Raw genomic sequence first — 23,764 nt, 5'->3', positions numbered from 1 at the left:
ATGGAAGTTAGTCTAATTTGGGAAAACTGATTTTTGATAGTCCCCTTTTTATGGCTGGAAGAAACCGCCAGTAAAACCCAGTTGATTATATAGGTTAGAAGAGGAGGTACAGTCAGCTTTACTGTGTTATATGTATACTACTTAAAAAAAAAAAAGTTAGTTTGAAAGGATATTGTATTCAGTTTATTGACCTGTAACTAAAAATGATTGAGTAAAGTTTGACAAATCTGGCAACTAAAATGAGGAGAAAGAATTTAATTTAAAAGAAAAAACCTAATATTTACAACTTTTAAAATTTTGCCTGTATATAATAGAAGTCTCTAGAGAGCCTTACTGTATTTATATATGTGTAAAATGAAAATATCTTGTGTAAGTATGTGTGCATATGTGCTATATTTGTGTTTTTGGTAACTTAAACAGATGTACCTCTCCAAGTAGTTTATAGGTGGGTGGGTTTTTTTTTTTTTTTTAATAGAATTTAAGACATCTGTAGCTTTTAAAATATCATTTCTCTGGTACTTCCCCTGTTATTTCCTTTTGACCAATTGTTCAACTTGCTTACTGTTTCTAACATAGATAGAGGACACTGAGATTTTTTTATAATTTTTTTGGCATGTAAATAAATACTTTTAAAGGCATCCAGCATTTTAAGAAAGAGTCCTTATACATAGGCAGCAAAACTAATATTCTTTGTGATGTTAAAATGTTTCCATTCCTTGTTAAATGAAACTTTGATTGTGGGCTAGGTCTTTAATTCTCTTGCCCAACAATGCTGAATATTCCAAGTATAAAAAAAAAAAAAAAAAAAACCCTTAAATTTTTTTAAAATTTTAAATATTTCCCCCCTATTACATATTAAAAGTTTTAACATTTTTTTAAGTTTTGAATTCCACATTCCATTCTTCCTTCCTTTTCCAAGACAGTAAGCAATAAAATAAAGGTTTTTTTTTCCTTTTAAACCTTGCTCAGGACATTTCACATTATTTAACACTGGCTTATGAGATACTGCTATTCCAGTTAGGGTTTTCATATAAACTTTAAGATACTCAGACTATATATATTCTCTTGCAGCCTAAGATCAATCCATGATGAAATGAAGCTTTTTGTCCACAATCTTTAGTAATCCTCTGAAGTAGAATAATTTATGCCAAATAGTTCATCTAGTATTCTTTACTTTGGGGCCATCAGCTTTTAAAAATTAACTCTTTAGCATTCAGTTGTGAGTGTGAGCTCATCAGGAGACGAAGTACATGTCCAATGAGTAGTACTGGCCCTGGAATCAGGAGCACCAAAGTTCAAATACAGCCTGATACTTCCAAGCTGTGTAATCCTGATCAAGGTGGCTCAATGTTCAAGAACACACCGGCACTGGGGATAGAGACCAGGAGCTGAAGGGAGAATGTGGAAGGAGGAGCCGGTGATACTTGAGAGTTGGGGGCAGACACACTGGTGGGTGTATGGGTATAATAGGCAAAGATCTTTTCTCCTAGCCTGAGAGGTCTCACACCCAGCCCCTTATCGGGTACTGGCAGTGGTAACAGTAGCTACCTCTGTAATGTCAGTTTTTTTGCTTAAGTTGAATTTATATGAAGCAAAAACTATATATCTATAAATATTAGTTATTATTATTTTTACTAAGCAATCAGTATTCCCTATTTTGTTTTGTAATTATAATACTTATCTTTTAGATATATTTGGTTCCTATAATTGGAGTCCACTAATAATGCCTTAAATTCCAACAGAATCATTGGTGATTTAGTATAGTTTATAATGTTAAAACATCTTAAAATATTTAAATTATGGTATCTAAACTTCCTCTCTCTATTTTTTGTCATGTACTTCCTTTTAAAAAAATTATTTTATTTTCCCCAGTTACATGTAAAAACCGTTTTAACTTTCGTTTTTAAAACTTCTGAGTTCCAGAATCTCTTCCTTTCTCTCTCCTCATCTCACTTTATTGAGAAGATGAGATTTAATTTTAATTTCTATATTTTTTCATATGATAGATAACTTTAATTACTTCATCTGAAAGCTGTTTATTTCTTTTGGTCACTTATCATTTGGAAAATGGCTTTTATTTTTGTATCTCTATGTTTCAAATATAGAAATGAGGCCTTGCATAGACCAATTAGCTTCAAATTTTTTTTTTTCAAAAATCGTTTATATTTACGCCTAACAGCCCTAATAGTGAGAAATTTCTTATGAGTTACAAGTGTCATCTTTCCATGTAAGAATGTAAACAATTTAATTCTTTGTTAAAATAGAGCTCTGCTTACAGGGTAGAGTATGTACTGTTCCAAGTTTTTCCACCAAGAATCTTTGAAAGTCCTCTGTTTCATTGAATGTCTATTTTTTCACCCTGAAGGATTATACTCAGTGTTTCTAGAGAAGTGATTCTTGGTTATCATCCTTGCTACTTTGTCCTCCAAAGATAATATTCCAAGCCTCCTATCCTTTAATGGAGAAACTGCTAAATCTTATATTATCCTGATTGTGACTCCATTGTACTTGTTTCTGGCTGCCTGCAATATTTTCTCCATGATCTGGGAGTGTTGGAATTTAGCTGTAATATTCCATAGAGTTTTCAATTTTGGATCTCTTTCAGTAGGTGACTGGCAGATTCTTTCAATTTCTATTTTACCCTCAGATTCTAGAATATCAGGATAGTTTTCCTTGATAATTTCTTGAAAGGTGATATCTAGGCTCTTTTTATTTGGTCATGGCTTTTAGGTTTTAAATAGTTTTAAAATTATCTCTCTTGGATCTGTTTTTAAAGTCACTTGCTTTTCTAGTGAGATATTTCACATTGTCTTCTGGGTTTTTTTTGGATTTTTTTTTCATTCTTTTGATTTTGTTTTATTGTTGATTTTTTTTTTTTATGAAATCATCATTAATTTACATTTGCTCAATTCTAATTTTTTAGTAATTTTCTTCAGTGAGCTCTTATAGCTCCTTTTCTATTTGGTCAGTTTTACTTATTAAGGAGCTTTTTTTTTCTTTTTCTTTTTTTCCTGCAGTGCCTCTTTTACCATTTGTTTTAAGGCGTTATTCTCTACTGTATTTTTCTGTATGTCTCTTTTACCAAGTTGTGACTCTCATTTCTATTTCCAATTCTCTCTCTCTCTCTCTCTCTCTCGATTTTCAGAGTCCTTTTTGAGTTCTTCTATGGCCTGACACCAATTTCTATTTTTTCTTGAAGTCTTTTGATGTAGGAACTTTGACTTTGTTATCTTCTGAATGTGTTTTGATCTTTATCACCATACTAACTTTCTATGGTCTGAACATTTTTCTGTTTTCTCATTTTCCCAGGCTATTACTTGATTTTTAACTCTTTGTTAAAATAAACCTCTGCTTCCAGGTCAGAGGGTACACTGTTCCAAACTCTAGAGGGTTTTTTTCAGAGATACTTTAGGGATCTGGCAAGTTTTCAGTTCTTCCAAGATAATATGATCTAAGAAGAAGTTTGTTTACTATTCTGGCCTGTCCTCAGCCCTGTGAATGACCAAAAGCACTCTTTTCTGCTCTGGAACTGGGATGAGGATCCCAGTTCCACTGTGTGCTAGTGCTCCCCCTTGCAAGGGGACTGCTACCCAGGATTGCAACTTAAAGCATGGGCAAAGCAACAGAGTCTTACCCCATTATTTCCTTTTGACCAATTGTTCAACTTTCTTACTGTTTGAGTTGAGAGCTTTGGAAGCAGCTGCTGCTGCTGTTGATTCAGTGGCTCCTCATTTGCTGGGGCCCAGTTGGTTCTGGTGCTGTTTTTACTGGAGTGTATTCTACTCTCACTCAGGTGGGACAGACTTTTCCTACTGATCTTTTAAGTTATCAATGGCTTGAAAATTATTTTCCTTTATCCTTTTGCGAACCCTGCTGCTTTAGGAATTGTTTTATGGCATTATTTAAAGGTGTTTAGAGGGTTTGTGGGGAGAACTCAAGTGAGTTGCTGCTTTTTTTCCCCTGACATCTTGGCTTCCTCGTCCCCCATACGGTTTTTTAAACTCCAGTAAACTCCAGTAACCTTTAAAATGTTTCTAAATATTTTATTATGGGTAATGCATAGTACTTTTGAAGGCTTTGGAATTTGTTGGAAGTATTTCTATCCTTGGAAGGTAATAGGCAGTGACCTTTTTCAGTCTTAGGTTATTTTTCCATTCTCATTTTTTGTTTGACCAATAATTGCTGCTGTTTTATAGTTTCTTTAAAAAAAAAAAGTGAGCCAACATATCAGGATTATTTTCCAGTAATTCCATAATGTTTTAGTTTTCATTAGCTCATGTGTTCTTCATCTGTTGTGGTCAGTAATTAATTCCATGACAAAATACAGATAGTGGAAGAATTTATAAACATCTTGGGTGTTTTTTAAGATACTCAAAAATGTAACTACAAACATAGATTTCAAATTTGTGTGAAGAAGTGCATGTTGGGGCAGTTAGTTGGTGTAGTGGATAGAGCACCAGCCCTGAAGTCAGGAGGATCTGAATTCAAATCTGGCCTCAGACACTTCCTGACTTTGTGGCCTTGGCAAGTCACTTAACCCCAATTGCCTCAGGGGAAAAAAAAAGTGCATGTTAATAGTCTGTGAAGTCTAGTATGTTACTGCAAATGTGAATATTAAGATAGTAAAAAATCAGGAAAGTTTAGATTTACTTAAAGTAAAAAAAATTGAAAAATTCCTATAGTGAATTATAAATTGAGTATCAATTTCCCCTTTGGGTCACTTTTAATCAATTAGTAAGTATTTATTAAATACTTAGTGCCAAGTACTATACCAAGCATTACTCAAAGAAAACATCAAAAACAATCTTTGCATCTAAGGAGTTCTCAGGAATTTCCTTTCATAAATAAACATTTCAGTATTTATTTTAATTTGAAAGATAAAACATTAAAAAGAAAAAAGATTAGTTATAATTTGTTTCCAAAGCTACTTGATACTATGCTATAGAATTACTATGTTCAGTTTTTGAGGCCACACTTTAAAAAACAGATTAATTGGAAGAGCAATTATAGGAACATTACCAGGTAGAAACCTCAAAATGTTGCCATGCAAAGAATAATTTGAAGAAATGAAGATATTTAACCTAGCAAAGATGTACCCATCATATACTACTAAATAGCTCTGCTTAGCTTTAGTTATTGATTTTGTCTAGTGCTCAGTTTCCTTATCTGTAAAGCAAGGACACTGGACTGTATACTTTCTGAGGATTTTTTTAACTTTGAATTTGTGACCACATGAAGTATTTCAGGAGATTTCCATATTGAAGAGGATCCACATTCTTTCTGCTTAACTCCAAAAGGTAGAATAACAAACATTGTTTGGGAGAGAGGCAGATTTTGATATAAAGAAAAACTTCCCAACAAATTAGAGCAGTCCAAACTGAAATATATTCCTTGAAATGGGGAAGAAGCAGAGTAGGGGAGGGTTCTTCCTTACTAAAACTTTTAAAATAAAGGATGAATGACCTCTCATCAGAAATGTTCCCAAAAAGATAAGGGTTATACTAAAGCATTGTACTGGACCCCATTTTGTCAATCTGGAAAAATCTATGGATACCACCTCCTTAGAATAATGTTTTTAGATGAAAAATAAAATACTTCAAATTTCAAAAGAACTAATATTAGAGATGAGAAAAATGTAATTTTTTTTCCTGATTCATACTTTAAAATCTACAGGTCCATGGACCTCAGGTAAAGAATCTTTACTGCTGAGCTCCCTTCTATCTATCTAGCTCTGTGATACATTGAAGAATGTATATTTATTGAATGTGAAGGAAAAAGAATGGCAACACTATCTTTTCAGATCTCCCATAGAATCAGTAGATTTGAAAAGTATCAAAGCAAGTGCAAAGGAGAGAGAGTTACCTATATAGGAAGATATGTTTTCCTTTCTTAAAGTTTACTTGGGTTTTGATAGAGAGAGGAAGAAGCCTCAATAAAGAGTTTTATTTTGCTTTTAGAGGGAGGGTTTGAGCTATTTGAGGGTATTTATTTCCACTATTGACTAGTAGAATATGCTCTCTAAGCCCATTTTAGACTCTCTTCCTGGCTCTTAGGTTATGAAGGCAGTTTTAAAAACTACCTTCATTGTGGCTGCTACTTTAAGTCTTTGTCATGATGGATTAGTCTTCCTAACCTGTCTTTCTTCTAGCTAATGCTGTCAGATTAATTTTCCATATGGCACAGATGTAATCATGTTATTCTATTGTTCAGAACCCTTCAGTGACTTCCTATCTCTTAACATAAAGTTCAAATGCCTTAGCCTGGCATTCTGGGATTTAATCACCAAACATCATCCTACTTTTCCTGTTGAGTCTCCCCATATGGCTATAAGCCAACCAGACTGGCCTGAACTACTTGTCCCATAGTTCACATCCCATCTTATCCTGTCCCTATACCTTCACTTATTATTCCTTGCTGAAACTACTCTTTAGCCCCAATTCCATGAGTTTTCCCCTGATTTCTGATTAGTAATGCACTTTGATGACTCATCCCTTCCTTATAATTTCATCCCCTAATATTTCCCCCTCATTTTATTTGGGCCTCTCTCACATCCTTAGTATTCCTCATAATTATTTGTGTACCTATCCTATTAGATAGGTAAAATTCATAAAGGTAGGGACTATAGTTCATTTCATTTTTATATCACTCTACAGTGCTCAACATTATAAGTAAGTACTTTTTAAAAATGTTGAAGTTTGAAATATAAATATTTTTGTAGAATTTGATGAGAAACAAGATAAGACCTCACTTTTTTGTTGCTCCTGGATGACTTGGGAGTAAAAAAGTGACTGTTTTGCCTTTTAATTTATAATTTGGTATGGTATATGTAACATTAATAGCTAAGAATAATCTACCATATATAATAAACCATGGGAGATTTATCCTTCAAAACATGATTTAACCTCATTAGAACAGTTCCCTAAGGAAAATCAGCAGTACTCAGTCTGTTCTCACAAAGTTTCTAATAAGCAAATGAGTTTTGGACAGAAAGGGCTCTCATTAACATTCCTCAACAAGATCCCCTAAGGGGTTAGAAGATGGAATTAAAGAAGAACATACAGGTGACTATCACAAAATCTCAATAAGCATGAGAACTAGTCTCTCAGAGTTTCCAGAACATCTAATTTTATGTTGTATCAAAGCTTTTTTTTCTCCCTAGAGAAACTGGGCAACTACTGCCATTTACTATTGAATCGTACCTACCTTTTGAAAAAATGAATTTGGATTGTTTCGAGATATTATTGGCCGGATTGCTGATGTCTTTCACAATTCTGATTTTTCTATCAGAGGAATTATGTGAGGGAGAAGAAATTAGATTTTAATCACATATGATCCACCTTTAAAAATAGGAACTCAGGAAAGCTATATTTTAAAAAGAATTAATAAACTCTCAGAAAATGTAATTAGAGCGTGTGACCCAATGCCCTGTGGTAGTTGGAGTGTAGTAAAAGATTTGTTTTTTTCTTTTTTTCTTATTCACCTAGATTTATTTTGCTGCTTTAGACTTCTAAGCACTGTACTATAATGGTGATGGTATTGTTTAATCTTTAGATTTGTAATGTAGAATTAAGTAGATTATATTTTATCCTTGTCAAAAAACATTAAACATTGCTAATAAACTTTCTCTTGAATATAACAAAATAAATAGAAAGCAAATGTCCTTTCTGTTTGTCTTTTCCTTCTAACAAATTCTCTCGGGCATTAGCAACAATACTCAGTGACCCAATTATAAGTTTATCATATGAATCAGACTTTGACTCATGCTTTCACTTATTGGAGAGCTATGTAAAATGAAATTTAATACTTTAAAGGTCCTTAGAGGGCATCTCCTCGGGGGCTAGAAGCAAAAGAATGAGTGAATGGGTTCTTGGAGAATTTCCTGATTCTGGCAAGACTGGCTTTGTTCAGGAAAATATAAGCATCCCAAGACAGGAGACTGACTGGCCTTGATTGATCAGCCTATTAAGATAAAAAGGAGATAATAATGGCAAAATAGAATTTCAAAATATTCCATCAAATTCAATCTGTTCACCATTTTGGTATCATCTACAGTTTATGGAATTAAAAAAAAATACACTATCACCATAGACAGAAGCACAGTTAGCACACGGCCAAGAATATGTAATCATTGGTATTTCCTCAGTTCAATCCTGGCTGATTTCTGAGTTATTCCAGTCTTATGAATACCTTACCTAATAATTGTTTGACCTAGAATACCTTTTCTCCAATTTATTGTTTCAATATGTTCTGTTGAACAAAAAGCTCTATTAAAGTTAAGAAAGGTTACTTTTTTTAATTTGTCATGGCAGAGCATTCATTACATTGACAGTGTTTACTTTTATTTTTTTTATTATTTATTTTATTATTTATTGTTATTTTCATTTACTGTTTTTTAAAAAAAATTCCTGATTCTTATTATCCCAGATTCAGTTTGTTTAAAATTCTTCTTGCTTTATGTTTTTTTGTTTTGTTTTGTTTTTTGGCAAGTTATTTTAGATAAGCAAATTTAGGTAACCTTTCATTTATTTAATAAAAATGATAGTTTGCTTTATACCATAATTTCATTATTCTACATTATTCTTCCTAAGGATCCTATGGTTCAATTCAATAGAATCTGCTAATGTGAAATCATCTAACCTATTTAGTATCTTTAGCTATCTTTGGATTCTTCCAGTCTTCAGACCCCCATTTCCATTTCCCTTTTGTAGAAAAGAGAAAAGTAATAAGACCTTGTTTAATTTTTTAAACTTGAACACCTAAGACTTAACATCTATTCCCACTGAATTTTATTTAGATCCAGCCCAATGTTGTAGTCTGTTAACATCTTGACTCTTATCTTGTAGCTATTGCTTTCGAGTTTGTCATCTGCAGATTTTATGAACATATGCCATTTTTGCCTTTTTTCAAACAACAAACAGATGACATTTATTTTTATCATTTTTCTATTTTAATGTCATATTATATATACAATGTGTGGGTTTATGCAAACACATACAACATTGTCCTTTCTATTCCCATTCAGTAATCTCCAGAGTTAGCATATCTAATATTTAAAATTCTATTCAGGGTCCTAAATTCTTTCTTGTTTTTAGATTTGTCTGTGCCTAAGAAGACTACATTTAGATCCCCAGATTTTTCTTGGAATTTAATTCACATTCTTTTTTAAGCATTCAGAGAGAGAGAGAGAGAGAGAGAGCGCAAGAGAGAGAGAGAGAGACTGTGTGTGTAAAACAACTGTTGATAGTATTTAATCGTTTATGGAGCTTATAAATATGATACAGTTTCTCTGTTTTTTCTTTTAACCATATTACTTTTACTGTTGTCTTTTCTGAGATCATCATTGACTGTTTTTCATTTTCCTATAAATAAATTCTGCTTTAGTTCCTCATTTTAACTTTTGTATGTGTTATGCTTCTTAAACAGCATGTAGTTTAATTTTGCTTCCTTATGCAACTATTATATTTTATTTTGCATCCTATGTGGCTCTTGGACAGTAAGAATCTAAAGGGATATTTGTCTTTTCTCCCCTATTAAAATATAAATACATCATTATTCGCTCGTTAGATACTCATAGATTTCTCTGAATTTCTGTGTTTGCATTTTACTGTTTCTACCTAGCTATTTTTTTTTTCTGTTTTTTTTTTTTTTTTTTGTTTTTGTTTTTTTTTATCAGGACTTTGTTTAAGTCCATTAATCTATTTAAAGGTTCATTTTCACCCTGTAGGATTTTGCCCAGATTTGTAGGACACCATTCCTGGCTATAGACCTTTGTCTGTTGTAAGCATTTATTTTGAGATTTTCTGTTCAATCACTGCATTATAATCTTCTGTGATACTTACTTTGGTTCCTTTTTCTTAAATTCTTTCTTTATGAATCTTTGCATTATTTTATCTTTACCTCTGATATTTTGATCTTTAAATATTTCTTATTGTCTCATGGTATTATTAGGTTCTTGGGAGCCTCTTAGGTAATATATTCCATTTTTAAAAAATAATTATTTTTCTTCCAATTCTTTCTTCCAGAGCTTTTGTTTCAATTATAATTTAATTAAAAAAATCTCTTGCTTCATTTCCTCTAGTCATTCTTGTTCTCCTTGTGACCAAACCAGTATATTCTTTGTGGTTATACTTTTTGCTTGTAGCATCTAATATTTGTTCTTATGTTGCTTTCTTTATCTGGCTTTCCCCTCATGAACTTTCTTAATCCACAGCATTTATTCATTGTGCAGTGTTTTAATTTGTGTCTGTTTATATTCTGTAGTGAAACCCCTTCCCCATGGTCACAAATTTAATAGAGTTTAGGCCACTTATTCCGATGTGTGTCATAGCCATTGCTGGTTTCTAGTCATCTCTTAGGGGGGGTCACTTGCTTCTTTTTATGGGAGAAATGGGGTTCCTTCCTCATTGTACTTTCTTCTAAGGTCTTTTTCAGCTCCGAGTGTGAATGAGAGAGCTGACCTTCTCCATGTTTCTTCCCATTGTCACCTTAACTAGAATTTTGAGATTAATTCTATCACCATTCCATGGGTTGGGGTTTCAAGGCAATGGCCAGAGATCTTGGGCCTTAATCACCTTCCTCTCTTCTGGACTGGATAAGGCAGGTTTTGGGGGGAGACGGGAGGCTCCTCTGGCTACTCCCCCTTCAGCGGCTGATTGAGAATCTTATGGCTGGGAGGCAGGCCCTCTGGAGAGCCAGGTAAAGTGAAATTTGGGGCTCGGGGAGCCAGCAGGGCCTCCTGTAATTCCTTCTTTGCTAGCACCATTAAGGCAAAGCAGAAAGTTATCTCTTGCTCTGTTTTGTTGTTGTTGTTGAAGAAAGATCTCTGGCATAAATCTAAAGAATTCCAGTTTTCTCATCACTACTCTGTCTTGTCTTTTCCAGTCTTATGATCTCTTTCCTAAACTCCTATTTTTCCACTTTCTGTGTGGTTAATCTATAGTATATTCAAATGATAATTGTTTCTATTTTCCCTCCATTGGTTTTTACTCTTTAATTATTCCTCTCATTCTGATTTCCTGGATTTATTCATAAAATAATATAATTTCTTAATATACAATGCTACTCCACCTATTTTTTTTTTACCTATCCTGCTTCTTATTCATAAATGATAACTAACTAGCCAAAGCCATATTTTAATCATTGACTTCATCTTAGGAACTATTTTTCAGGCTTTAGGTTTTTTGTTGGTTCTTTGATTGCTTTTTCAACCACCTCAATGACCAAAGGTACTTATATTCCATAAAGGCCTCAGTTTGCTCATCTGTAAAATGAAGGGATGTTCAATCCCAAGCCTCTCACAACTGCTTCTCTTTTTGAAGAAAGATACTATCAGGCAAATCAAGATAATAAGTTTTTGGTAAAGATTGCCAGCATGTATGAATAATTCATGGTCTCCTACTCTATGATGTGTCTGTGCACCATGGCTCTCTGGTTTTAGGTCCTGTGATCTGCTGTGTTAGAGATTGCATTTTCCCTGAAAGTTTCCAAACTATTATCTTATTCCCTTTGATGATTTTTCTGATTGCCTCCCAAACAGCATGGCTTGGTAGGAAGAAAGTGAGTTTAAAGTCAGGACAAAGCACATAGGGATTGTGAGGATATAGACTCTTCTAGGCCATTGTTTACATGATTCAAGCATTTATCCTCTCTGATCTCCAGCTTCTTCATCTTAGGAATTTTGTAGCACCCACCTTAAAAAGTTGTGAGGATCAAGTGAAATGCCATGTAAATCGTCATTATGTGCCCTTATTTATATCAAATAGTCCTATCTCTTGTAATTAATCTTATCTACTGTCACTTTCTCATCCTTCCTGCAATTTTATTTTTTTTTACATTTTCATTTTATATTTACATATAAAATTTTTGTATTTACATAGTTACTTGTATATTCTCTCTGCTATTAGAATGGGAGCTCCTTGAGTGCAGGGATTGTGTTTTTCCTTGACTTTTTAAAAAATTTTCTCTAAGCTGAGTTTAGCACCTGGTAAACATTTAATGCATATGAATGACTGACTGTTTCTGATTTTCAAAGCAGTACAAAATTTTAATGTTTATCTTGTAAGGGTAGAGGGAGACAAATAATCCTAGAGGTGTATAAATAAGTATCTTTTCAAGCTTAACAACAACAAAACCTCTAATTAGAAACAATGTCATAGCTTTAAAACTAACTTCTGCCAATTCACTGAAGATAGCTTAGTTTTCTTTTTAGAACTTTTATTTTGTAATACAGACAATTATTGCTTTATGTGAATTTGCATAATGCACGTTCAGCTTTATATAATGAATTCTGAAAGAAATCTGCATTCCAAAAAACCCAACAAACCAAACATATGTGTTAACTTTACTATACAGTGCTGTGCTCTTTCTGCCCTTCTTGCTCAAGCACTCCACAGCCTTCTCCCCCACCCTGCAAAAATGGAGGCACAGAAATAGACATATCATCCCTTTCCCTGCCCAGAAACAGAGACTTGGTTCAAGAGACAGGTGGAAAGGAGACTGCTTACCCACCTGCACCTTAGCCCCCTACGTGTCTACTTTTTTTTTTCACTGTCCTCTCTCATATGAGTTTGTGTTCAGAATTACACTTGTGACTCCTTTCTCTTCCCTGCCCCCAAAATTCTTCCTCTCAAATTGTGACCAGTCCCTCATTTGTCTGTTCCCAGCCCACATGTTCTTCCATACCCACTCCCTTCCTACTCTACTACCCCCTTGTACTCCCCTTGTATTCTTAAACTATGTGCTATCCCCCTTCTCTGGAGCACAGCCCTTTTCCACTCCTCTACTTTTCCATATCCTCCAACAAATTCAAATTACACAAAAATCACTTTTCAGAAAAGTCCACTTACATAAAGTGAGAACCATCTTGTATTTGTCATTGTATTAATAATATTTGTATTAAAACTTAATTAAACTTAATATCAGAAAACTTCTAAAGGGAAAATACTAGTGTAAAACACCAAAATCCAAATGTGCATGTTGTAGAAAGTAAATTTTATTCTTCTCTAGAGAAGTAAGTAAAAAAAAGAAAGAAAAACAGCTGAAAGATAATTAGAATTTACTTGGTACTATCTGGAAGTTCAGCCTTCTGGCTTATTTTCTATTCTTCTTTGAGAATGTCTATTTCCACTTTGTTTTCTACCAAAAAATGCCCACCTGCCCTAATGTGGAAGAGAAAAAATCCATTCAGAAGCCTAAGCATTCTACCTTCCTTCTATCATTGCTATTAATTCTTGTTGGGCTATGTGGACTGACCACAGTGGATGTGGGTTTTTGCCCAGTCAAAGGTACATAAACTGCCAACATTGTATTCTTCGCCTTTTGAGAATATCTCATACACACAGACAATTTTACCTTTTCAGACAGTTTCAGTAAAGAAGGATTGAAGAGAGACCATTCTACTCACTAAATAGAACAATCCCCCCAAGCTTCTCTCAATGGTCACTTGAATCCTGTTTACTGAGTTGCCATGGTAACTATTCAGCAAAGCTATGTACAGACTCTGATAAATAGCCACAAATGCAGCTCAGAGAGTGCAGCTGAAGGAAGCACTCTAGGACTCTGGGATAAATTTTATAAGATTGAAACTGAATAATTTTACTTTTATCCAGGTTCATATATATATATGTAAAAATTTTTTTTGGCTTATGATAATAAAGTTTTATAATTCAGTGGCTTTGAAATATTTGCATTTTGGCTTCCTAGAAGCTTCTCAGAGCCCAGCACAAATATCTTCAGCATGTACTAGTGAGCCAACCCTCACTAGGCATGACTTCCTCTGAGTAGAAGCAGGAATGAATTAAACAGGCACAGCTTAAGATACCACATGAAAGGCTTGAAATACCAGCAAGCTAGAGAAAGCCCGTTTTTGTGCCTCTGTCAGTGTAGGCGAATACAGCAGCTTTGACTGCTAAAGATGCAGCCCTTCACAGTGGACCCAAACTAAAGAAGGAAAAAAAGAAATCCAAAGGTAGGGGATTATTTTATTGCTGTATTTGAAAGATTTTATCTGACTTTTGGGAACTGCATGCAGTGGAATTGTGAGAATAAGCATCTGTAGAGGGGAGGTTGCCATTTCTAAGTGAACTGGAAATGTTTCTAGTTTCATCCTTTACTCCTGAGTGGGTCAGAGTAAATTTGGATTGCCTGCAGAAGTTTAATCTACCAGAAAACCCTTTTCGTATATTCAATTTATGTTTGAAATTGAATCATTATTTTGTTAATTCAACAGAATAGTGACTGATTTTGGCATTAGTCTGGAAAAATTGTTTTTTTTTTTTTTTCAGTGAGATTCTTTTGTTTTGTTTTGAGTTGATTATTTCAAAGAAATCCTCTTTAAGACAATATTCAGTAACGTGCAATTTGTTTATAACTTAATACTTTATGGGAACTGGTAATTATGTGATCTTTTAAAGAAACTTTAGCCATACTAAAAAAAATTAATGTTCTTTTGTTAAAATATGTTTTAATGAATGATTTTCATAAGTTTTGAAATGAGGAAAAGATTTTAGTTGAACAATCTGTTGCATATCATATGCCTGCTTTACACATGCATATACAAGTCTGAATTTTGCAATCCTACTGGAGAAACCTGATGAGGCACATTTTGTGGAGATTCACTTGTTCCAGTCCAGTAAGAATCATAAAAAAAAATTTTGCTAAAGAAAGCATATAATAAAGAATGTGTGAAATATAAATCTTAACTTATAGATGGATATGTAATCACAGCTTGCGGGGTAATCATTGGCTTCTATCCAACTTCATTCACTCTTATAAATGATAGGTGGTTTATCTGTGCAGATTTTTTTACATTAACTATAAAACAAAGATTCCATGCAAAACTGGCATCTGAATGTAATTACAATATATGCTCAGCAGAAATTGAGTTGGATGTTAGGATTGTGTATAGTAGCATATTCAGAATGCCACATGACTAATCTGTGATTTGAATCAATCAGTGTAGTGTCCAATAAAATGCATTTCATTTTTTATTTCTTCTTTCCTCAGCAATAGTTGTACAACTTTAAATGTGTAAAATAGTATCATGAAATGGGAACAGAGAAAAAGGATTTGGCAAAAAACAAACAAAAAAGTTTTGCAGCTTTTTATACTTTGCAACTACTGTTGCTATAGCCTTTCCTATATTCCTTGGTCCCCAGCTCTGTATCCTAATCTAATATTCACTCATAGTAATAGTAACTGCCTTTGTAAAGCACTTTGGAATTTAGAAAGTGTTTTCTTGATCTGCTACTTCATTTGATCTTTTTTACAACCTTCTAAAGTAATTACACTCTAGATCTTATCCCTTTCTGAGAAATGAAGAAACTTCTAAGAGAGACTTGTGCTCACATTGCTAGTAAATGTCAGAATAGAGAAAGGAATCAAACTCAAGGCTTTCAGTTTCCAAATCTAGTGTATTTTATATAATTTTGCATTTCCATTGGTTGGACCCCTAGCTTCCCTTATCAGCAGTTCAAGGGAATTGAGCGCCAAACTCTCTGGATTAAGGGCTCTATGTCTAGAGGGTAGAAAAAGGGCTTAATGCTAGGTCTCTTTGACCAAGGAATATACATTTCTTTCCACCTCAGAATTTCTCATCCTTCTTCTTTTAGAAAGGTAGCCTTTTTTTTTCACTTAAACCTTTTTTTTTTAATTTATCAGTAGTGTTTTGTTTTTCCATAAATGATAGTTTTCACCATTCTTTTTTTTAACTTTATGTTCCAGTTTTTTCTTCCTTCCTCCCCTCTATCCCAAACAGTAGGCAATCTAATATATGTTAAATGTGTGCAGTTCTTTTAAATGTCTTCACTTTTCACATGCTGTACAAGAAAAATCAGATCAAAAGGAAAAAATAAACAAGCAACAAAAAAAGGTGAAAATACTATGCTTTGATCCACATTCAGTCTCCATAGTTCTCTCCCTGGATGCAGATGGCATTTTCCTTCCCAAGTCTATTGGAATTGCCTTGAATCACCACCAAGAGAACAAAGTCCATCATAGTTGATCACATAAATTTTAATGTTACTATGTACACTGTTCTTTTTGTTCCATACACTTCTCTGAGCATTGCTTCATGTAAGTTTTTCCAAGCTTTTCTGAAATCAACCTGTTTTATGCTCTTGAACCTATCCTTACCTCTTCAATCAGGACCTTTTACTTATATTCTGTGTTTCTCCATTTCCACTAGTTCTTTTTCCTTCATTTGCACACTTGCTTAATATTCCTTATTTTAAACAAAATTCTTCTGTCAAAATATTACCCTGCTTCCCTTTTGATTACTAGCAATCTACTCAAACCTTGTTATTTAGTTATGTCCAACCTTTGTGACTCCATGAACCCCATTGCCCATTTGGTTTTCTTGTCAAAGATACTAGAGTCGTTTGCCATTTCTTTTTTTCAGTGGATTAAGGCAAAGAGCTAGTGAATATCTAAGTCTGGATTTGAACTTGGGCTTTCTGACTCCAGGCCCAGTCCTCTATCTGCTGAGCCATCTAACAGCCCTCTTTTAGTCAAATCTCTCCATCTTGCAATGTAGTTAATACCAGCTTTCAATTGAAATTGTTTTCTGAAAGATTACCAGTCGCCTTTTTAATTTCAATTGGATGACTCATTCCTAGTCTTTTTTTCCTTCTTGGCTTCTCTAGTATTAAAATTACTTTCTTTGGGTTTCGTATATGTCACCTTTATATGTATAGTCATATATATTGCTTTCTTTGTTATGCTATATTTCTGCTCACTCTTCTTCAGGAGCACTTGCTTTATAAAACAAAACACAGAGAAAACTTTCAAGGGCTCCCTATTCCTTATAAAACTCTAACGTGGCATTCCAGGCTTGCCATGATTTGGTCCTAACATCTCTGTGGCTTCATTTCAACTGATGTCCCTTCTCAACTACTTTTATTTAAATGTGTCTTGAGTTTGTGCCTTCTCTACTTTTCCACCGTAATACTTTTGTTCATTTTGTTTTCTCTATATAAATTTTTTTTCTCTCCCATCTTATCTTTAAAGTCTAGATCAAACGCTATCTTGCTGACTTTCTTGTCAAACTGGCATTCTCTGACCCAGTCCAAACCTACCCATTTCCAGAAATGCCCTCTCTGTTTAAAAACCTTCCAAAGTACTTTTACCTATGTATCATATTTGATTTATATCCCCAACTAAATTAGAAATTTCTTAAGGGTAGACACTGTTTTATTTGTATCCTCTACATTGTATTTCTTGTAGGTACTCGGCATATTTGCTTTGTGCATAGAAACTGAAAAGAAACAGTACTTTTTTTGTATTGCATTCATTTTTATTCATAAATAAAGCATATAAATATAGCTACAATTTAAATATTTAAATGAAAATATTTCAGTCCTAGTACCAATACCACTGTATCTGTTTTAAGGATGAACTGATAGTGTTTTTCTCCCATCCAGATTCAGATGAGTAGTAGCTTTTTCACCATCAAGTCTAAGTATATTATTAAGCCCATATTAAGCCCCTAAATATATTATAAGCCCATATTATTGCAAAACTATTATTGCTACTGCTACATGTTAATATTGCTGCTGTTCCTGCTTCTATTACTAATAACTGATAAATAATCTGTTATGGTTTATGAAATGCTTTATTTGATCTTCAAATCAACTCCTTAAGGTAGATTGTTCAAGAATTTAAAATTTAATGAAGTAGGATTAGCAGTAAATAATTTGCTAAAGTCATTGGGGCAGCTAAATGACACAGTGGATAGAGCACTGGGCCTTGAGTCAAAAAAGACCTGAGTTCTAAGGTGACTTCACTTACTGTGTGCTCCTGCACAAGTCATTTGAGCTCTGTTTAACCTTGGTTTCCTCATCTCTAAGATGGAGATAGTAAAAGTACTTACTTTCCAGGGTTATTGTGAGGATCAAATAAGAAAATGTTTGTAAAGCACTTAGCACAATGCCAGATATAGCATAAGTGTGTAATAAATGCTTATTTTCTTGCTTTAGGCATATAATTGACAGAACCTATGTTAGACAATAAAGATACAAAGACAAAAATGAAACAAGTCTTCTTCTTGGGGTTCTGATCCCATATTCAATCTCTTTCCAATATACCAAAGTATACAGTTGTACATCAGATGAGACTTTCTCATTTGATTTACTGGCTGTGTGGCTCTGGGCAAGTTACTTACTCTGTTTGCCTCAGTTTTCCCCATCTACAAAATGAGGATAAGAATAACACTTATCTCACATTGAGAATATCAAATGAGACAAAATTTATAAGTGCTTTGCAAACCTTAAAACACCATAGAAATGCTTATTATTACAACTCCATTCAATATTCATTAGAATTGAATCAGCCATCATAGTAAAACACAGTAAAACACACTACATTTATTTCATTTTATATTTCTGTTTCTAACTTGAATATTGAATATTCAGTGATAGTAATAATAAGCATTTTTGTAGCATTTTAAGGTTTGCAAAGCACTTTGTCTCATTTGATATTCCATACACTTACAAACTTGGTTCTTATATTATGTAATTATATCCCTAACATTCACCAAAGCCTCATAGGACTGTTGAGAAAAAACTGCTTTTTTAAAAAATCTGAAAATAATATATAATTGCTGGTTATTATTATTATTCTAGTTAATTTATGTAGTAGTAGAAATACAAAGTATATGATGGAAAGAAGTTATCAATATGCGATTGATGGCAATAACTAACTTTTCTGGTGAGGTTCACTTTCTCAGATGAACAATTGTCCCAGATTTAGCATCTTTGAAAGTAAAACTCCCTACTATCCTTCTCCACCTTCACCACTTGTATACCACACATTTCATTCTTCCCACTTGTTATCTACAAGACAATATTGTCTAGACTTTTAAGTTGTAATGTTAGTATACTTTATATACTATACTTTATAGTATAGTATAACTTTATTATACTTTAGTACAGTATAATATAACTTTTAAAAAACCAAGACCTTTGATTTAGCAATTTCATCTCCCCATTTCCTTAACTCAGAGTACAGGCCAAATACTGTGTGATACAATGGGAAGATTTGGAGTTAAAAGATGGGAGTTGAAATATTTTGCCTATATGATCTTAGAAAGTCACTTGATTTCTATGTCTCCATCTCTTGTATTAAATTAAGCAGTTAGTTTATTCTGGATGAACCCCCAAGATCTAATTCTATGATTCAGTGTGAATCAAAACATCTATGTTCCATAAAGAACTCCTCTCACCAGGTCTGTAGCCATTGTGTGACATCTGTAGACCGTAACTTTTTGTCAGCCCTTTTGTAAAGACTAACCTTGGCTCTGAAACTGTGCCAGGGGTATTTCCTCTGTTGACACAAATAGCAACACCAATAGTTATATTATTAAAACTCTTCCCCTTCTCTTGTTCAGACAAAACAATAGCTAATATAAAATAGGCATTCAGGTTGCATAAGGAAGGAAAGAAGGAAGGAAATCCTTATCCGATGCTGGAATTACATTGTGACATGGCGTTGAAGCAAATTAAAATGAAGTTGTTTTTCAGAAGACTAGAAAGCATTCTCTATCTGTCCTTTATTTCAGGGGTTATAGATATTTATTCAGTATGTTGAGCAGAAGTGTCATTCATGTAGGAAGGATCACAGAATCTTATCCAAACTATATGCATAAAAGAATCTCAGCTGCAATGGACCTGTCTAGAAGGAAGAAGCAATAGATGCCTTGTATGTGCCAGGTATTAAGTTAAGCACTTTACAGATGTGATCCTCACAACCCTGAAAGTTTTTAAAATAGTGAGGTAAAAATAGCAGAGAATGGAAAGATTTTTTTAAAGTCTCATTTGGGTGTTCACTATATGTTCCATGATTCGCCTGACTTGGCTAGTAGCATTTGAACTCAAGAAATTAAAATGTCTTAATTCTATATGTATTCTGATTTACTATGTTATTGAACACTTCATTATCATATATATCATCACTTAAAGAGAAAGTTGTGGGGAGAGAGAGAGAATGCCAGCACCCACCAGATATAGACACAGATACTAATGGTCTTATAAACAATAAATTTATTTTATTATGGGATTTTTGCCCTAATAGTACAGCCTTTTAGAATTGGGATAAGCTTTAGTTAGTGACCATCTAGTCACAAGATTTTTTTTAAAAAATCTATTTTAGAACATAACTGCCAAGTAGTTATCCAGTGTTTATAAAAAATACTTGAGGATGAATCTATTTTCATCAAAGCAACTATTCCAATGTTGAATATATTTTTACATATCTTTCTTCTACTCAACTTTTACTCAGTTACTTCTAGTTCTGCTCTCTGGTGCCCAAAAGAATAAATTTAATCCTTTTCCTCAATGACAGTCATTTAAATACTTTAATAGTTATGGTTTTCTCTTCTCCAGGCTAAACATTTCAGTTTCCTTGAAATAATTCTTATATTAGTTATAAATGACCACAAGCCATTTAAAATTCAACCTGGTTGGAAAAAATTAATAAATATACTGTGAAGAGATACATGTGACTCACAGAAAATTCCTAGTCATGTGGCTATATCCTGGGATGTGGTTCATTTCATAGACTAACTCAATATATATTTAGTTTCTATTACCAAGAGTCCTTAAAAAAAAGTCCTAAAAGATAAAGGTTCATTCTGTAGAATTTGGTTTGAAATAAAGGAGAATTGGAGACAATGTGATTCAAAATCAAAGGGTTTAAATACTGAATCAGAACAAAATGAGCTATAGAAGGAAATGGCCTTTAAAGTGTATCCACAGATTGGTCAAATACATACTTAAGATTTTTTTTTGCCTTATGCCATAATATGCAATAAAAATGATAGTAGTAATTGATGTATAGTTCTTTAAGGATTGCAAGGCGCTTTGCACGTAGCTTTTCATTATAAGCTAGCTAGGTGATAGCTTCTTTTTTCCCCTCCAAATCCTGTTTCTTTCTTTGATCATGAATATTAAGACTAAGGTATGTTTTTCATTTTTTAAAAAAAGTTTTAAAATATGTTTTAAAAATCTTTGCCAATTAGATTTTGTGTTGCTATGGACCTTAAAACTATTCTTTCTTATGTACTCACAGGAGCTATTAACTCGGTAAGTAGTTGCCAAGTTGCAAATAAAAGTAGCGTGGACTCATAGAGCTGGAATCTTGGGCAAGGGGGATGGAGAGAGAAGGGAAAGGAAAAGAAATTCAGATTTGTTCAAAGTTCAGTGAGGACAGTCATGAAGCTTAGAAGACCAGAATCTCAATTAGGTTCCGTGAGTGCTGGGTCATAGAGTCTTTGCAGCCCAGCACCCACAGAGTTGGGAATTTAGGATGAATAGAGTTCTATAAGTGTACTAGAGGATGGGAATAATCCGGCCTTTGAATGTTGCCTGACCTCCCGTTTCCTAGCAACTCAGAGCTGCTTAGTGGAATATTTTGTGGTGTTCCTAATTTATACTTATCAGATATTGGCTGTGATCTAAGACTGGCTAATTTCCCATTATGGCTTGTGGGCAGTCACTTTAATAAATGAATAAAGAGGGGGGAAAAAGGATTCCTAGGAAGCTGGATTCAGTTGTATACCCTTCAAATCTCTTCCAAACCTCTTTTGAAGTGGAATTTACCAGTAATTTAACTTTAATCTTCTTTATTTTATTATTGCAGGTTTAATATTTGGGCATACAACTTTTTTTTTTTTAAGTTGTACTATTTTTTGAAAAAGTTCAGATTACAACCTATGTATAAATGCAATCATTGCCTTTTAATAGTCTTAAAATGAAGAATAATCACCTAATTCTAATGGATTAAATTCCCGCCCCCACCCCAATCTTTAATTCAGGGTGGATAATCTCCAAAATTGTATTTTTAAAAATCTAGTGATTCAAATTCTAATTTTTTAAAAAATGTTTTTGTAAATTTTTATAAATGATTTATTTTAAAATATTTGGGGTAGGACAAGGCAATTGGAGTGATTTACTCAGGATCACACAGTTTCTAAATAGTAAGTGTCCAAGGCTGTATCTGACTCCAGGGCCTGTGTTCTATTCCCTGTGCCATCTAGCTGCCCTTTTAAAAATAATTTTTACAACAATCAGGATTACTCTTTCAAATATCTTGTTAGCTCTATGGTGGCATTTGTAATGACCCTAGTTCATATTCTTCTGAATAACTAGTCTCATTGTATCTATCCTGACACCCCTTGTCTATTCACTGACTGCCACCTTTCTACTGATCTTGTCTTTCCCTCCACTCTCCATGAATATTCAAATAGATAAATATAAAGCTTGAAGCAGCTGACCACTCTATCAAACTGAGATGGACTCTTGCCAAGGTATAAACGCCTTGAGAAGAGGAACTGAATTTTACTTTTCTTTTTAATCTATCAGTCACCAATCACAATGTATTTTAATTCTAGTTGGTTGGGGTGTTGTTTTTTTTGTTTGTTTGTTTTTGGCGGGGGGGGGGGGGGGGTGTCAGGGATTTTCTGAGAATAAGATTTCTTAGATATTAAAGGGGCTACTTTTTAACTTATTTAACTTCTTCCCTTTCTTGGTGTCATATTACTCTTTGTCTTCTACGTTCTTCTTTCCCTTTCCCCTCCTTAGATTTAAGTTTTTAATGCAAGCTCTACTTGTTGCTATTACATTGACTTTTAAATTGTAACATGTTTCTTTTACCTGGGGGGAAAAAAAAACACCTTTTCTTCTGAAAGAGATATAGGGGAAAGTGTATTTGTGTATGTATGTTAAAAGAGTATTTGTATATGTATGTAAAAATAAATATATGTTATATATTATAAATATGCTGTCATATTACAGAAAAAAAGTTTCTGCAATTCATTTTCTTATAACCAGAATGATTATGCATCTGGCAGAGTGCTTAAGCAAGGCCTAGTGACTTTGATTTGGATATACTTGTGACAGTTTTCAAACGACAGCTGTCCTTTTAATTAGTATTTCACAGCATGATTTTTCATACTACGTCTGGAGCTAAAGTACAAAAGAATACAGCTGACCACTTAACAATGTGGTGGACAGAGGGAAACAGTAAGGAACAGTGGGGCCAGATTGAATTTTATTTTGGAGAGATTAAAAGCTTTAATTAACTTCCTTAGGAAAAAAAATGTAACAGAATACATCTATACAAATAAAAAAGGAGGAGGTTCTTTGGAGAATTCCAGATGGAAACTGTACTGAATCTCACCTTCTGTCACCTTTACCAGAGAGGGCTATTTGTACAGACTATTGTATACCTTTTTTTTTTTTTTTTTTTTAATCCTACCTCTATATCCTTTATTTTTTGAAGGCATTTGAAGTCAATCTCAAAAATAGATTTGCAAATATCCTGGATCAGTAGAATCCTTTTACACATCAGTGAGCTTTTAAAAACTGTGCTTCATCAATGTGATATCACTTCGGCTTTTATATACCTTTGGTAGATTGTGTATATATGTGTGAACATATCCCCTATCTTTCTTTCAACTTTATCATCTACCTCTCAAAATGGTTCTAAGGATTAAATGAGTTAATAATTGTAAAATTCTAGCACAGTACCTAACAATAAGAAATGATGTGTAAATTGTTAATCATTGTTATTATTATATATAATGGATATAACTCTATACAATTTATATTATTATATATTATTCCTATGGAAGAATGACATTTAGGAAAAATGTTTTATAATAAATTTTTTATTGCTCTCATTCATTTTAAATGGTCTACATTTCCCTACATATTCCTTATTTCTCCTACTCCTGGAAAACCATCCTGTTGAAGAAAGGGCAAAAAGAAAGAAA

At 33.4% G+C, this 23,764-nt stretch overlaps 1 protein-coding gene across 1 annotated transcript in view; it reads left to right on the top strand.

Moving 5' to 3' along the window:
- The window catches only part of MYO10 (myosin X), a 226,492-nt gene that overhangs the window by 141,250 nt on the left and 61,478 nt on the right, over nt 1-23,764 (top strand). The gene's annotated exons all lie outside the window — the stretch shown is intronic.

This window comes from Antechinus flavipes, chromosome 1 (assembly GCF_016432865.1).
Source record: "Antechinus flavipes isolate AdamAnt ecotype Samford, QLD, Australia chromosome 1, AdamAnt_v2, whole genome shotgun sequence".
In the NCBI taxonomy this organism is placed as follows: domain Eukaryota; kingdom Metazoa; phylum Chordata; class Mammalia; order Dasyuromorphia; family Dasyuridae; genus Antechinus; species Antechinus flavipes.
The sequence above is the reverse complement of the archived record's forward strand: the minus strand, read 5'-3'. Positions and strand labels throughout refer to the sequence as shown.